Below are 14508 nucleotides of genomic sequence, written 5' to 3' on the forward strand. Positions count from 1 at the left end.
TTGGAATAGGTAATAAGCAAAGTGGAAATTCTCTCTTCCCTTCAGAGAAAAGTACAGCCTTTGAAGGCCCCTTCTTTCCACTGGGGTCTCACTCACAGAGATCCTTCATGTAGGACATTTTTTTTTTTTTTAAAGCGTCTTGGCTTATCATGCCTAAAATGCTCTTGTGGGCTTTTCAGCCAGCCTAGAATGCCTTAAGGGCTGATTCTGAGGTCAGAGTGTGATTTAGAGCAATTGTCATTCTGTGAGTCTGCTATGTGGACTGCTTCCCATGTTGGAACATTCTTTCCTTTTTAATTATATCTGTTGTTACTACCAGACACTAGATCTTATTTATATGATCCCTTTAACACTTAATCCTATCTATATGACCAATTTAACAGTTAATATGATCACTTTAACACTTAAGATGGCATTATTACCATCAACTTAATGGGATTTGGAGTCCCATGGCAAGTTTTTAGCTGTACCCTTAGAAGTAAGTCCATAGGAATGTGTGCAGAATTATACAGCTTCTCCCTCTCTTATTCCCATTCTTATTTTTTACTGGGACCTATTTTCAATTGACTTTATATATATATATATATATATATATATATATATATGATTAATTCTATGATAAGTAAAGACTTCAACCAATTATACCAATCATTTGATGATGACCACTATGATTGATTCCAAGTTTTGGTTATTGTGAACAGTTCTACTATAAACATGGTTGTACAGGTATCTATTTGATAGACTGTGTTTGTGTCTTTGGGCTATATACCCAATAGTGGAATTACTGGATCATATTGTGTATCTATTTCCAGTTTTTAAAGAAACCTCCACACTATTTACTACAGTGACTGCACTAATTTACACTCTAATCAAAAGTATATTTGTGTTCCCATTTCTCTACATTCTTGCCAGCATTTCATTACTGCAGCAAGTATAGCTTTATTAAATGTTTTTTATATCTTTGTCAAACAATGGTTAAGAAAGTTATATTAGGGGCCGGCACCATGGCTCACTTGGTTAATCCTCTACCTGCAGCGCCGGCATCCCATATGGGCACTGGGTTCTAGTCCCTGTTACTCCTCTTCCAGTCCAGCTCTCTGCTGTGGCCTGGGAAGGCAGTGGAGGATGGTCCAAGTGCTTGGGCTCCTGCACCTGCATGGGAGACCAAGAAGAAGCACCTGGCTCCTGGCTTTGGATCGGCACAGCACACTGGTCATAGCGGCCATTTGGGTGGTAAACCAATGGAAGGAAGACCTTTCTCTCTGTTTCTTTCTCTATCTCACTGTCTAACTCTGCCTGTCTAATTAAAAAAAAAAAGAAAGTTATATTATTATAAGTTTAATGATTTCTGACTACTTTACAATTGTATATGGGTGAAATTATCATTTTTCCATTCAATTATTATTTGGTTGTCTATATTTCCACCAACTAGGATCTTTTAACTTTTTACTTGTTAAACTTCTTATTTGATGAAGTATTAACCCTTTTTATTGTAATGCAAATTTAAAATATGCTATCTCCAAAACTAAATGAAGAAAGGGAAAAGGAAGGAGGGTGGGTGGAAGAGGGGAGAAAGGAAGGAAATATCATTATATTGTTTGAATTATATCTACAAAATATATTCAATCTGTTAAAAACTAATAGAAAATTTAAAAAAAATTGAAATAATAAAACAAAAAATTTTTAAAAAGAAGAACCTGTCCAAGAACATGAAAAGGCAGTTTTCAAGAGAGGCTAATCTGGTGACACACTGAAAAACCCCAATGAAAAATTAGGTATAAATAAGAAAGTAGGATAAACAACAGCCTTAATTACAGTCATGATGATTATATATTTTCTTTTTTTATAAAATATCCAGTCTAGAATTTCATGAAAGTAGTTGCCTGTATCTAATTCCATTGATTCCTACACGTCTCTCTGCAAGTCTCCTGCCCTGGGCTGTTTCCTTGAGTACATATGCAAATGACCACCAAGCATGGTGCAAACTTCCCTTGGATATAACTTGACCATTCCCAACAGAAGTCAGTGATATCCAGGCATATACTATACATAGATTTCAACTGTCAGCCTCTTTTGTAGTGATGTTCTCATCATTAGAAAAAAATTCTCCAACACAGAGGGTTTCTGAAACAAGACAGAACTGAAAGGATTACAGATCCAGCATCTGACTCAACTTTCAGGAGATAACGAAACAGAGACCATAGCAGTTAGGGCTTGTTTTATTTTGTCCATGGACGATACAAGAGTGGGAATACTTTAGGATATTCTGCCAACTTTGAAAGTAGGAATATGAAATAATAGGATTCCAAAAATGATTGGTCTAGCACTTTTTGATTTTTTTTAACCCTCTCCCTATCTCTGTAGTTGAGCTATTTCTATCATTCTCAATATTCAGGCCCCTTTAGCTCCCTTGGATACCTCTCCACTGTAAGCACTGAACAGACTATCTACATTGGGTATTTGAAATGGTTCTCAAATTTAGCCTGTTCAAATCTGTACTATTAATTTCCACATTCCTGTCACCAGCTCTACATTACTCCTTTGCCCTCTTTTTTTTATCTGTAGTAAATTGCACAGTCAGGTTTACAATACTCAAGTGGGAATCTTGCAGTCATCTTTGGTCCTTGCCTTTTCCTCAAGCACGACAATAATATTTGACCCAATATTGATTTATCTCCTCTTGCCTGGAGGAAACATAAACTCTTACATGAGTGTTATAAAATCTCACTAACTACTCTCTTTATGTTCTCCTATGCTTCTCTCAAGTTCATTCTCTGCACAACAACTAAAATGATCCTAAAAATAAATAAATCAGATACAAGCAAAAACATGAATTTGGGGTTGGTATTGTGGTACAGTGTGCTAAGCCATCACTTAAGATGTCCACATCTCCTATCAGAGTGCCTGGAATCTAGTGCTGTCTCTGCCTCTGATTCAACTTCCAGCTAATACACACCCTAGGAGGCCGTGGATGATGGCTCAAGTACTTGGGTCCTCGCCACCCATGTGGGAAACCCAGATGGACTTCCTGGCTCCTGGCATCAGCCATGGGTAGAAATTTGATCTCTCTCTCTCTCTCTCTCTCTCTCTCTCTGTGTGTGTGTGTGTGTGTGTCTCTCTCTCTCTGCCTTTCAAATACATAAACATTTTTGTTTAAAAAAAAACATGGAAACGATTATTATTCTGTTTTGCTAAATCATTCTCTCATCTCAATGCAATATTTTAAGCATCTTTATTTTTATTTTTATTTCAATTAGAATAAATTAATCATTGGGAAATATTCATTAACATATTCTGTGGGGTAAAATTCTCAGTTTGGTTATGATTAAGTGACTAATTGCTTCTGTGCGAAAACTCTCCCACTTTAAAAGATATTTATTTATTTGAAAGAAAGAGAGAGGGAAATGACAGAGAGAAAAATGAAAAACAGAGAGAGAGAAACTGTGTGAGAGAGAGATTGGTGTTCCATCTGTTGGTTCATTACCCAAATGATCACAAGGGCCAGGCCAAAGCCAAGAACCAGGAACTTCATTCAGGTCTCACACAGGGGTACAGAGGCCTAAGCACTTGGGCCATCTTCTACTGTTTTTCCAGGTGCATTAGCAGAGAGTTGAATCAGAGATGGGCAGCCAGGACTTGAACCAGTGCACATTTAGGAGCTTGGTGCCCTCATATATTGTCAGTAGCACAGTTGGCAGCTTAGCCACTATGTCACAATGCAAGCCCCTCCCCCAATTTCCAGTAATAAGCACAATAACTCTGATCATATTGTTGGAAACACACTGTCACATTCTGTGATAATTCTATCATAGAATTAAAATAAATATAAAGTATCTATTATGACATAGGAAACTGTAGCAAGGCAATTTAGTATGTGTAGGTTGTGAGTACTGATTATTTTGGTTTCCAAGTTGATTTAGTTAATTCTGATTTTAAATTGTTTAACTGATTTAACCATAAATGATGACCCTATTTATAAATGAGCTCATAAAATTCCTGATCATTTAACACTCAGCTCTCACCAAATCAGTTTGCATAGCTCCATTAGACCCGAACGGAATCTAAAAACTTTTCCCTGCTGAAAGTTTCCTTCCTAACCTGAGCATTGCTCCTGTCTGGGGGTATTTCTAGTTTTTGAATGTTTGTTTTTCAGCTTGATTACCTTTCTGTGGCTGGAACCCAGCAAAGTTTGACTTCTTTCAAATTTTGAATCCGAGGGTAATTGAGTGGATGATTTTTTTTGTTGAAACTGAAACAATTAGAGGACATGATTCATCCACTAACATTTATCTTAAAGTGTGAGTGTACCAATATGTAAAAACTTGGATATATATACCACACACATCCATATATATATACATATAGACACATATATATAAAACATCAGTAAAGATAAAGACATCAAATGCATGGAATTGCAAATGCACATTAAGAAAATTTTCATTGTACTAAATTAAACAATTTACAAATTCGCCTAGAGTATTACAAGTATGACAAGGTAATCTATATTATTTTCTTTATCTGAATGTATTTTATCCGAATCTTAATATTTAAATATTAATGTCAGTTATTTCTTCTCATTTTTCTCAGGTTCTTTATATAAACTTATTTTTTTTCTTTTTAAAATTTTGAATAGTTATTTTGTGAGATATGCCTGAAATTTTCATTTGAATTAAGCAAGATTTCTTTGTTGTTCTTCTGTAGGGAATCCCATCCTCTACGGAGGATCTAGGGTACCAGGCCTCTCTCAAAGTTATAAACCTCTTCCTAGAGGAACCCTTTCTCCTGTCTCATCTTGAGGTCTTCCCCACTCTGATTTTCTGAGCTCTTTGTTGAAATTGCTTCATTCTTCAATTTATATCTTTGTTTAAACTTGGTTCCATCCCTCCTTCACAAGTTGTTTCTGTGAGCACTAGCCTGTTTCATATAGACAAGTTACCACCTCAGAGTTTGTTTCTTGAGGAATTTGATCTAGTAAGTAGATAGAATAGATTTTAAATTCCTTTCTCAAAACAAACCAAACAGATTTATTTGGATTAGTTAGGAAAATCTGTACCATTTATGTAACTGCTACTCCAAACTTTTGTACTCATAGATGCCTTCACAATAATTTTTTCAGCATTCTATACTACTCTCTATTTCATGGTGCATGGTGCAGGAGGATTTAAAGCAAATCTGTTTTTTATCCAATACATGGCATGTTACCAATATGGCTTTTTCTAACTTTTTACTGTTGCTTAAATTACCTTTAATGAAATTGGTGTTTGCTATTCTATACTTGATACCTTTCTTATGCCCCATCTTGGCCCTTCCAGCTTCTTGTAAACCTCCATTATATGTGAATTGTTTATCTTAAGTGTTCTTACATCTTTCCTATAAGATAATTATAAATGTAAATCATATAATTAGGTAAAGCATCCAGAAGAGTTACTCTGAAACATGTGAAAACTATTTTCTTTTTTTTTTTTAAGTTAAAACAAGAGATTCAACCTTAGTAAGAATCAATGCAAGTTCAGTAGAGTAGGTAATGTTAAGAATGCATTAAAGCCGGCGCCGCGGCTCACGAGGCTAATCCTCTGCCTTGCGGCGCCGGCACACCGGGTTCTAGTCCCGGTCGGGGCGCCGGATTCTGTCCCGGTTGCCCCTCTTCCAGGCCAGCTCTCTGCTGTGGCCAGGGAGTGCAGTGGAGGATGGCCCAAGTGCTTGGGCCCTGCACCCCAGGGGAGACCAGGAGAAGCACCTGGCTCCTGCCTTCGGATCAGCGTGGTGCGCCGGCTGCAGTGTGCTGGCCGCAGCGGCCATTGGAGGGTGAACCAAGGGCAAAAAGGAAGACCTTTCTCTCTGTCTCTCTCTCTCTCTCTCTCTCTCTCTCTCTCTCTCTGCCTCTCCATCTCTCTCTGAGTAAGTCTAGTTTCAAATAAATAAATAAATAAATCTTTAAAAAAATAATTGGGTCTATAATTATAAAGCGTCAGAGGCAAACCTTTAACAATTGGAAGGACCGGTGTTGTGGCTGCTACCTGCAACACCAGCATTCCATACGGGCCACGGGCCACAATTCGTTGCCTGGTTGCTCCATGTCTGATCCAGATCCCTGCTAATGGCCTGGAAAAAGCAGCAGAAGATGGTCCAAGTGTTTTGGCTCCTGCACCCACATGGGAGACCAGAATGAAGCTCCTTGTTCCCAACTTTAGCCTGCTCCAGCATTGTCAGCTGTAGCCATCTGGGGAGTGAACAACGGGCTGGAAGATAATTCTCTCTCTCTCTCTCTCTTTCTCTCTCTTTCTCTCCCTCATTCTGTCTCTCTCTGTAACTCTTCCTACCCAAATGAGTAAATAAATCTTTAAAAAATAAAGACATTGGCAATATTCCATAATAAGAATTTAAGGTAAATAAATTTGTACCTTTAATTCAGTAGACACTTTCACAATATTGGAGATAGCAGAACTCTCCCAGGTTTCAATTGTTTATCTAAAACTATTTAGGCCTTTGAGTTATGTGCATATTTTCTTCACTCACATTTCGGAGTTCTTGGGTATGTATCGTTGCCTGATTTTGTTACAGATATTGTCATGTGTTTTGTTGTTGTTGTTTATTAAGGCAAGAAATGTAACAGCATTTTCAGATTTAGTTGAGCTAAAGACTCATTGGAGATTTATATCTATATATATTTCTCTTCTTATTTATATTTATAATATCAGTTTTATGTGGGTATTCAGGGAGATTGGAATAGTACACTACTGCTACTGCTGCCTCTATTTTTTGAGAATCTCTGTCTTAAGATCTAGAAATCAAGATCTAACTACAAAGTTATCCATTATTACTTGGATATTCTTACTCCGAGGTCCTTCTGGAGATTAAATATGGAAACACACACACATTTTCTTTTCTATTCCCATATTGATAAACCTGCTTCCTAATAATATCAATATCTGTATTCAAATTTAGTCAAAACTATTATATGTGCAACGTAGCATCAGCATTATTATACAGTCTATATTCATAGTTTTTTGCATACTGAAATTAACTTTTTTTTTTGACAGGCAGAGTGGACAGTGAGAGATAGAGACAGAGAGAAAGGTCTTCCTTTTTGCCGTTGGTTCACCCTCCAATGGCTGCTGCGGCTGGCGCACTGCGCTGATCTGCAGGCAGGAGCCAGGTGCTTCTCCTGGTCTCCCATGGGGTGCAGGACCCAAGCACTTGGGCCATCCTCCACTGCACTCCCGGGCCACAGCAGAGAGCTGGCCTGGAAGAGGGGCAGCTGGAACAGAATCCGGCGCCCCGACCGGGACTAGAACCCAGTGTGCAGGCGGCGCAAGACAGAGGATTAGCCTATTGAGCCACGGCGCCAGCCCTAACTTTTATACCTTCCAAAAGTATCTGTGTTCTGGGAAGCATCCTAGGATTCTTAAATTGTTTTCTCTCTATAAAATACTTGAATGAACATCTTGTATGTTACATAGTCTGTATTATTAGCTCTAGTTTTCAGATGAACTAAGTGAGTCTCAGGGAATGCAAGAAACACATAAATGTACTCAACCAAAAAGTGGTGATGCAAAATTCAAACTTAAGTCTTGCTAATTCCAAAGTCTGTTTCCTTTATTCATACAAAATCTCAAACACATATAAATAAACACCTACAATTGGGTAGGTATCTGTGCACTGGCCACATGTATAAGGAAATGATGTCCCAAAAGGGTGGTGTTGCATAGGCCACAGTGCTGGTTTTTTGGATCATAAAGACAACTGGTTACAGTAAGTTAAGCCACCTCCTGGGATTTCTGCATCCTTTATTGGAGTTTCTAATTCGAGATCCAGCACCTCAACTTTAGATCTACCTTCTTGCTAATGTGTCAGAAGACTGTGAATAATGGCCCAGGTAAATTGGTTCTTGAAACTCACATGGGAGACCTGGATGGAGTACCAGGATCCTTGTTTGGGCAGACCCAGCTTTGTAAGCATTTGGGGAGTGAACCAATAAATGGATGATTCTCTCTCTCTCTGCCCCTCCTTCTCCCTCTCCCTCTTTCTCTTTCTCTGTGTGTCTCTGCCCCTCTCTGCCACTATGAATTTTAAATAAATAAACAAATGTTTTAAAAAACACAATTGGTTTTCAAAAATTGAGAACATGTAGCTCATAAAACAACTATTAAATAAGAAATAATCCACATTTCAATTTGCACTCATCAATTTGTAATTTTTTCCAAATTTTAGTTTAATATATGCTTTAAAAATTTTGGCAATTATACTGTAACATGAACACATTTAAAACAGATTATCTTTTTAGTTTAAAAATGAAGCAAGTATAAATATTTAATATACCTTTGAGCATATTTTATGTCGTGGTTGCCAACCGACTATGTACATAATGAAAAATTAAGATATCCTGCTGAGATGCAATAAACAGAATATGTATTAAGAGAGAATTAAATATGGCAGACTAATAACAAGTCAAACACAAACATATTTTCAGTTCCAATAGGATTGCAAAGGTCTAGAGTTTGGAACTGTAGCTTCTCTCTTACTACTGTTGTTGTAACCTAAAGGTTAAAATGTATCTGTCTTTAATTTTACTAAGTAAATTGTTCTTTGGCTGTGTTTTGATTTTTTCTTCTCAAAGATGGTAAAATCTAATTAGACTGAAATAGCAATAACAAACCTTACACTTAATATTAGAGGAATGAGTAAAGGAAAATAGTAAGAAACTAATGTTAATGCCATGTTGGGCTTATTATAGAAATCATATTATTTGATTTTTACAACAAAACTGAGAATAGCTGCTACCTAATTACCAATTTTGCTTCCTCTTTTCATCTAGACATTCAGATGCTCCATTTTCTATCCTTTCATGGTGTTAAAGTGAGTAATATATCCAGTACGAGCAAAAGGAATGTGGATCTCTCCTACGCCTGGTGGAAAAGACCTTCACCTGCTGACTTGAGTTGCTATCCCTAGGCCACCCTGATGTACTTAAAACAACCTTGGATGTCATGCATTAAAAATAGCAGAGCCTCAATATAGAAAGAGTCAAAGTGCCATAGCAGAGGATGGCTTCCCACAATTTGGAACTTGATACTGTATAAAAAAACAGATCTCTGAAATTTGGAGACTTTATTGCAACAGCTTAAAGCCACTCTAGCAATATTATCATTTCCATTTTAACAGCTCTATGGACACTGAAAACTATGTAACAGATAATTTTCTTGCCCTAGTAGATTTTGTCAAATTTTCTTCCTGGATTAAGCAGTAAGTAGATTATCCTGGTAACCTCGAAAATTCACCATTCAGGGTAAATAGAGGCTGTAACTTCTAGACACTGATTGTTGTTGCATCATTTTAACTTTCTGTGTGTACTTGCATATGTTGTGTGATTATTTATTTATTTATTTTGGTTACTGTATATTTACAAAAATCATAACACAAATAGTTATTATCTGTATTTCAACATTGAGTTGTTTTTAGCACATGTTCACTTGAATCTTTGATTTTATCAATGCTAGCTACTTTCACCTCTATCAACAGATTCTCTGGTTATGTATTTGTATTTCTTTCCACCTGGTGACATATTGATTACCATTTTCAGTTCTCTTTAATTATCTACAATAGTCCCTATTCACAGATTATGGAGTTTTGTCAGTGAAAGGAATTAAAAGGCTTGAAATCATTCTCAGAATAGGTTTTGTAGTTGGAGATTCAGGTAACGAAGAGACAAAGAACAAATAAAAAAGATATAGCTACAAAGGCTAATGGTTTTACTTATTTTTGATTGATTACTAGATTGAAAGCAGCGGTAGAGCATATATAGAAGAAAATGGCTTCATAAAGTTATATAACTTGACAATATTTTAGAACGGGACATAATAAAACCACCACACATCCTCAATTTGTTTATTTATAAACTTTGCCCCATCAGCATCTTTCTCTATCCTCTATGCTATCAGTGGCACAGCTACTTCCTGAGTTAGAAAACCATAATGGATCTCTATATCATACAGAGTTTGGAGGACTTATTCATTTTTCCTGCAAAAGTTAAATAAAGTGCAAAACTTTCAGCCCATCAATCCTTTAGCAAGCTGTCCAAGGTGACATTTCATTAGCACATTTTGTCAGTGGATAAATCGTACAGCATGCTCTGAAGGGAAGGTGGAAAACATCTAGTCCTTTTTCATTAGATCCATCTGAACTTGAACCACTGGAGATTACATACAAAAAGCACATGAGACAGAAGAAGCGCTATCCTGTCTATAAACTGCATTAATCATTCATTCCCTTCAGAGTGTCTTAAGTCAGTGCCATGTCTCTGGTTAAGCCCCAAACTGGCTATTCAATTTTGAATTGCATGACAGATACATTTCAAGGAAAATCAGAGACATAACGACTCCTGCCAGGCTTGATAAAGTCCTCATTCATCAATTAAGAGGTTCCAATAAACCAAAATGGATACCTAAAAATAAGGAAAATTGTACTACAACACTTACTGATTTTCTCTCCCCTTTCTTATTTCACTGAATCCCTGGGAATGAGTATGCACAGAGACTTACTGCACAACCTGGATTCAGGGGGAGAGTGCTACTATCTGAGTGATCAGGGTTCTTTTCCTACACTACCTAGGTCAAGTTCTATGTGAAGTCAGTTGGTACACAAATGTTTTGTGGATAGCTTGATAATTTGGATGTAGAGAATTTTAATTCACTTAGTAAAGTTCTCTGTACCTTGTATTATTGTTTGAACATGAAAGTCTGATATAGGGTTTAACTGCTGGTTTTATGTTCTCATTTTTGCTGGATCAAATCAGAGAGTTAGAAAATATTTCCCAGTTTTAAATAGCTGCAGTGTCAAAATGTTGTTGAATCATATTTTCAATGTAGTTTTTTGTACTTTGATACTATTATACAGCATATATATATATTTATATGTAAGTGTGTGTGTGTGTATACATCCAATGAAAAGTGTTTCACATGTATAAAATGCAAAGAATATGTATTTAAAAATGTCTATTTTCATTAGGCAAATTGTCAGGATAAATGGAAATTGATTGCAAATAGCGGTTGTGATTAAGCAAATAATCAACAAAATATCTAGTCAGTTTCTAAGTATATTGTGAGAAATAGCCAGTATCACTAAAGAGTATCTGTTATGATTGAGTTCAGAATTTTTAGAAGATAATGCCACATAAATGAGAACCTTGAGAAAAGAGAACATTGTATTGCTAATTTTTATGCATCAATAGAGCTACTCAATCAATAGAAATGTCCAAGCTGCCCCTGTGTCACAGGCAACATTTGGAAATTTTGTGAAATTGCATCATGATTCAACTTTATTTCAAAGTGCTTTGTCTTTAATAAATCAATGTTTTTCAAACTGCTACTAAGAGCACCCTGTGGCCACCTTTCAGGCAGTTCTGGATCAAGGTAAGCAGGTCGGGTCAGTGTTTGCTGAGGAATCCTCCAACATTAAGTGAAGTAATTACACTTTCGTGTGTTTTACTTCTTAGTAAAATTTCCTTTAAACAAATATTCTGCTGCTAAAATCCATCGGAACACTACTATATAATGAGAACCAAAGATATCTTTTTTTACTCACCCTCATAAGAGTGTTCATCAGACGTAACTGGAAAATTTCAGGTCTGAACATATGCCAACCACTGGCTCAGAAAATTTGGATGAAATATGTCTATTGCATTGATGGAATTATTGAAATTTGTTTGATGATCAGCAGCATAACCAACACTGACTCATTTATTGAAGTGATTAATCATGATTTACTATTAAACAGACTCTCTAAATATGTTTATTTTTCTTGGCATGTTACCTTTTTAAGTATAACTTAAAAAAATCAGTCAACTTTTTGTTATTGGGTTTAGAGTAGGCGAATATGTACTCATTTTAATTTTCATCAAGATTTACTGGGGTCTATAATACATTTGTTTTATGCTTTAGACTTCTTATATGTTTTCATGGCAACATTCTTTGATTTTCACAATGGTGAAAGGCAGAGTCTCATCAAACTGTAAGGACTTCCTACCCAAGTTGATCTGATCAGCATAGTGGCAGGGCTAGAACTGGATCTGGATCATCTTCATTTTAAATGTTGGGCTTTTCTCACATATATTTCCATTCTTAAATGGCTCTAGTTTTAGTTGATTTATGTGCATTTATTATATAGTATGATACTCCATAGTCACATAGATGTGGAATGAAAAGAGTGGTAGAATAGTGGTATCCAGGGGAATTCTAGGAAGTGTTAGGTACACCCATTCCTAAACACCTTTTATTCCCCTTGGTAAAGTCACTTATGATAAGAATAATAGATAAGAATAATAACAGCATCATTTGATACACAAAATTTACATTTTTTCATGTATTGGAATGCAAAAACATGCTCTTGACATTCTAGGAAAAGTAGTTGTAAAGCAAAATATTCATTCAATATTACAAATAAATTTGGCTTGTAAATACTTTTGAATCCAAGCTTTTGACCAGACTATTGTTTTTATTTATTTACTTTTCATGATTAATGGGAATTAATTTGATGGGGGTTATTAAAAGGAAAAGAAATTTATCTAAATTTAAAGTCAGATTATTTGCACTAATTAGGGTACTTGGACTTTACTGTTGTTTTTACTTCGAGTGAATACATAACTATACAATAGAGCTAGTTTGGATAGTGCCAGAGCAAGCACAGTAGTTAGAGCTGCCTACAAGTAGATGCTCTGGGTCAGCAGTTAGGCTCTTCTGGTTTTAAAACCTTAGGTCACTTAAAGGTTGATTTATAAAGGATATCTTATGCATATTGTCTGTAGATGCTGTTCCTAGATTAATGACACTGGAGCATGAAGATTATTAAATAGAAATTCAGGACTTTTGCATTTCATTCACAGATAGATTTTGACTGACTCTTAGTCTTGAGTTGATTATTCTACATCTTTGGGCTTCAGTTTTCTCACCTATAGCATGAGTTTGTTGTTCACTAAAATTTTAAGAATCCTGCATTTAATAAATTGGAAAGTCATGTGAAAACACAAATCCCATATTCTTTGTTTTTTCTATCCACTCATTAAGTATCGGTTGGTATTATGTCATCCAGTTTATGGGAAAAATGACTACAAAAACATCAATACATGCCATTCCTTTTGTCATCTTACAAAGCTCTTTTTAAGACATAAACAACTGTACAGATAGTATGAATGGTATATCGATTCTAAAGGAACAACCTAAGCAAGGCATTGTCTAAAATCACTTCAAACATGCAGAGATTCTTAATTATTTCTCTAAGAGACCAAATTTAACAGGACTTTGCTATATTGGCATCAGCTGACTCCATCCTTTTTACTTCCACACTTCATAACATTCCCACACTATGGTGATGATACAGAAAAGCACACAGCAGATGGGAACACAGGTTGGTGGAAGAGTCAGGCTTATAGTGGGAAAATCACAGCAAAATAAGATAAAGTTTGTGATAGTTAACTGCAGGACTATAGTGAAATCAGAGGGCAGGACCTGGCTGAAATTGTGAAGTTTCAGCATGGTTTTTGGAGTGTTGACCCAGAGCCTCATCTGTGATCTAAGAATGAGGTAAAAATCCCTAGCTGTTAGATATTAAATAATTAGTTCAACAGTCCTATCAATTGAATAGCCTTTAGAAAAACTAGATATTTGTGTTTTAATAAATCCATAAAAACTGGCTTAACACAATCCTTATCAGAATTTTAAGAAGCTGCTACAGGTAACTAAAACTACAACTCACTGTTTGAAAGAATTAATGTCTTAATCTATAAATCTAGCTCATAACTCTTTAAAGTTTATTTTTATTGCATAATTACACTTTGCTTGAACAAGTTGCAATAAAACGTGGCAACTCGGCAAATGCTATTCTTCTGCAACCCTTTTCTGTTTCAATCATATTATTATGGCTTGGGTTTGAAAGATTTATTACAATTGTAAATGTGAATAAACTACAGTGAAGTTTATGGAAGTATCTGTATTTTCACAATAATTTAATCTAGGAAATATACATCTCACTAAAATATAATAAAAGATAATGATACATAGTTTCAGTGATCTTCTTATTTAAGTATAAAAATATTGTGTGTCATATATACACGCTGGAAGCAGAGGCTTCATTTCCAAATATTTTTTGACTCATCATATAAAAGGCTGTGCTACACTTAGAGCTGTACTTTAAAGTGGACTTTACACAAAATGTTGATTTGCTCCTAAGACAGATGTAAGTAGAAAAAAGTCATCTGTTAAAAAAAGAATAAAGAATGCTTCATCTTTCAGTTAGCACATGCACACTAAGAACTCCTACATGCATGACAGTGAATGTACAGCATTCTCTCCTACCATCGCATCACTAGAGTTTTTGATGTTTGCTTCATATTCTGCTCTGAAATATCAACTTATTTTAAAGGCATGTCTTAGCCTATTCCTGCTTCTACAACAAAATGCCACAGATTGATTAACACAAAAATAATAGCAATCATTTCCAAGGGCTAGGAAGTCC

General features: G+C 35.8%; 1 pseudogene; it reads left to right on the forward strand.

Moving 5' to 3' along the window:
- LOC133770994 (oxysterol-binding protein-related protein 9-like) overlaps nucleotides 1-14508 on the forward strand; it is a 101738-nt pseudogene that overhangs the window by 20562 nt on the left and 66668 nt on the right.

This window comes from Lepus europaeus, chromosome 12 (genome assembly GCF_033115175.1).
Source record: "Lepus europaeus isolate LE1 chromosome 12, mLepTim1.pri, whole genome shotgun sequence".
In the NCBI taxonomy this organism is placed as follows: Eukaryota; Metazoa; Chordata; class Mammalia; order Lagomorpha; family Leporidae; genus Lepus; species Lepus europaeus.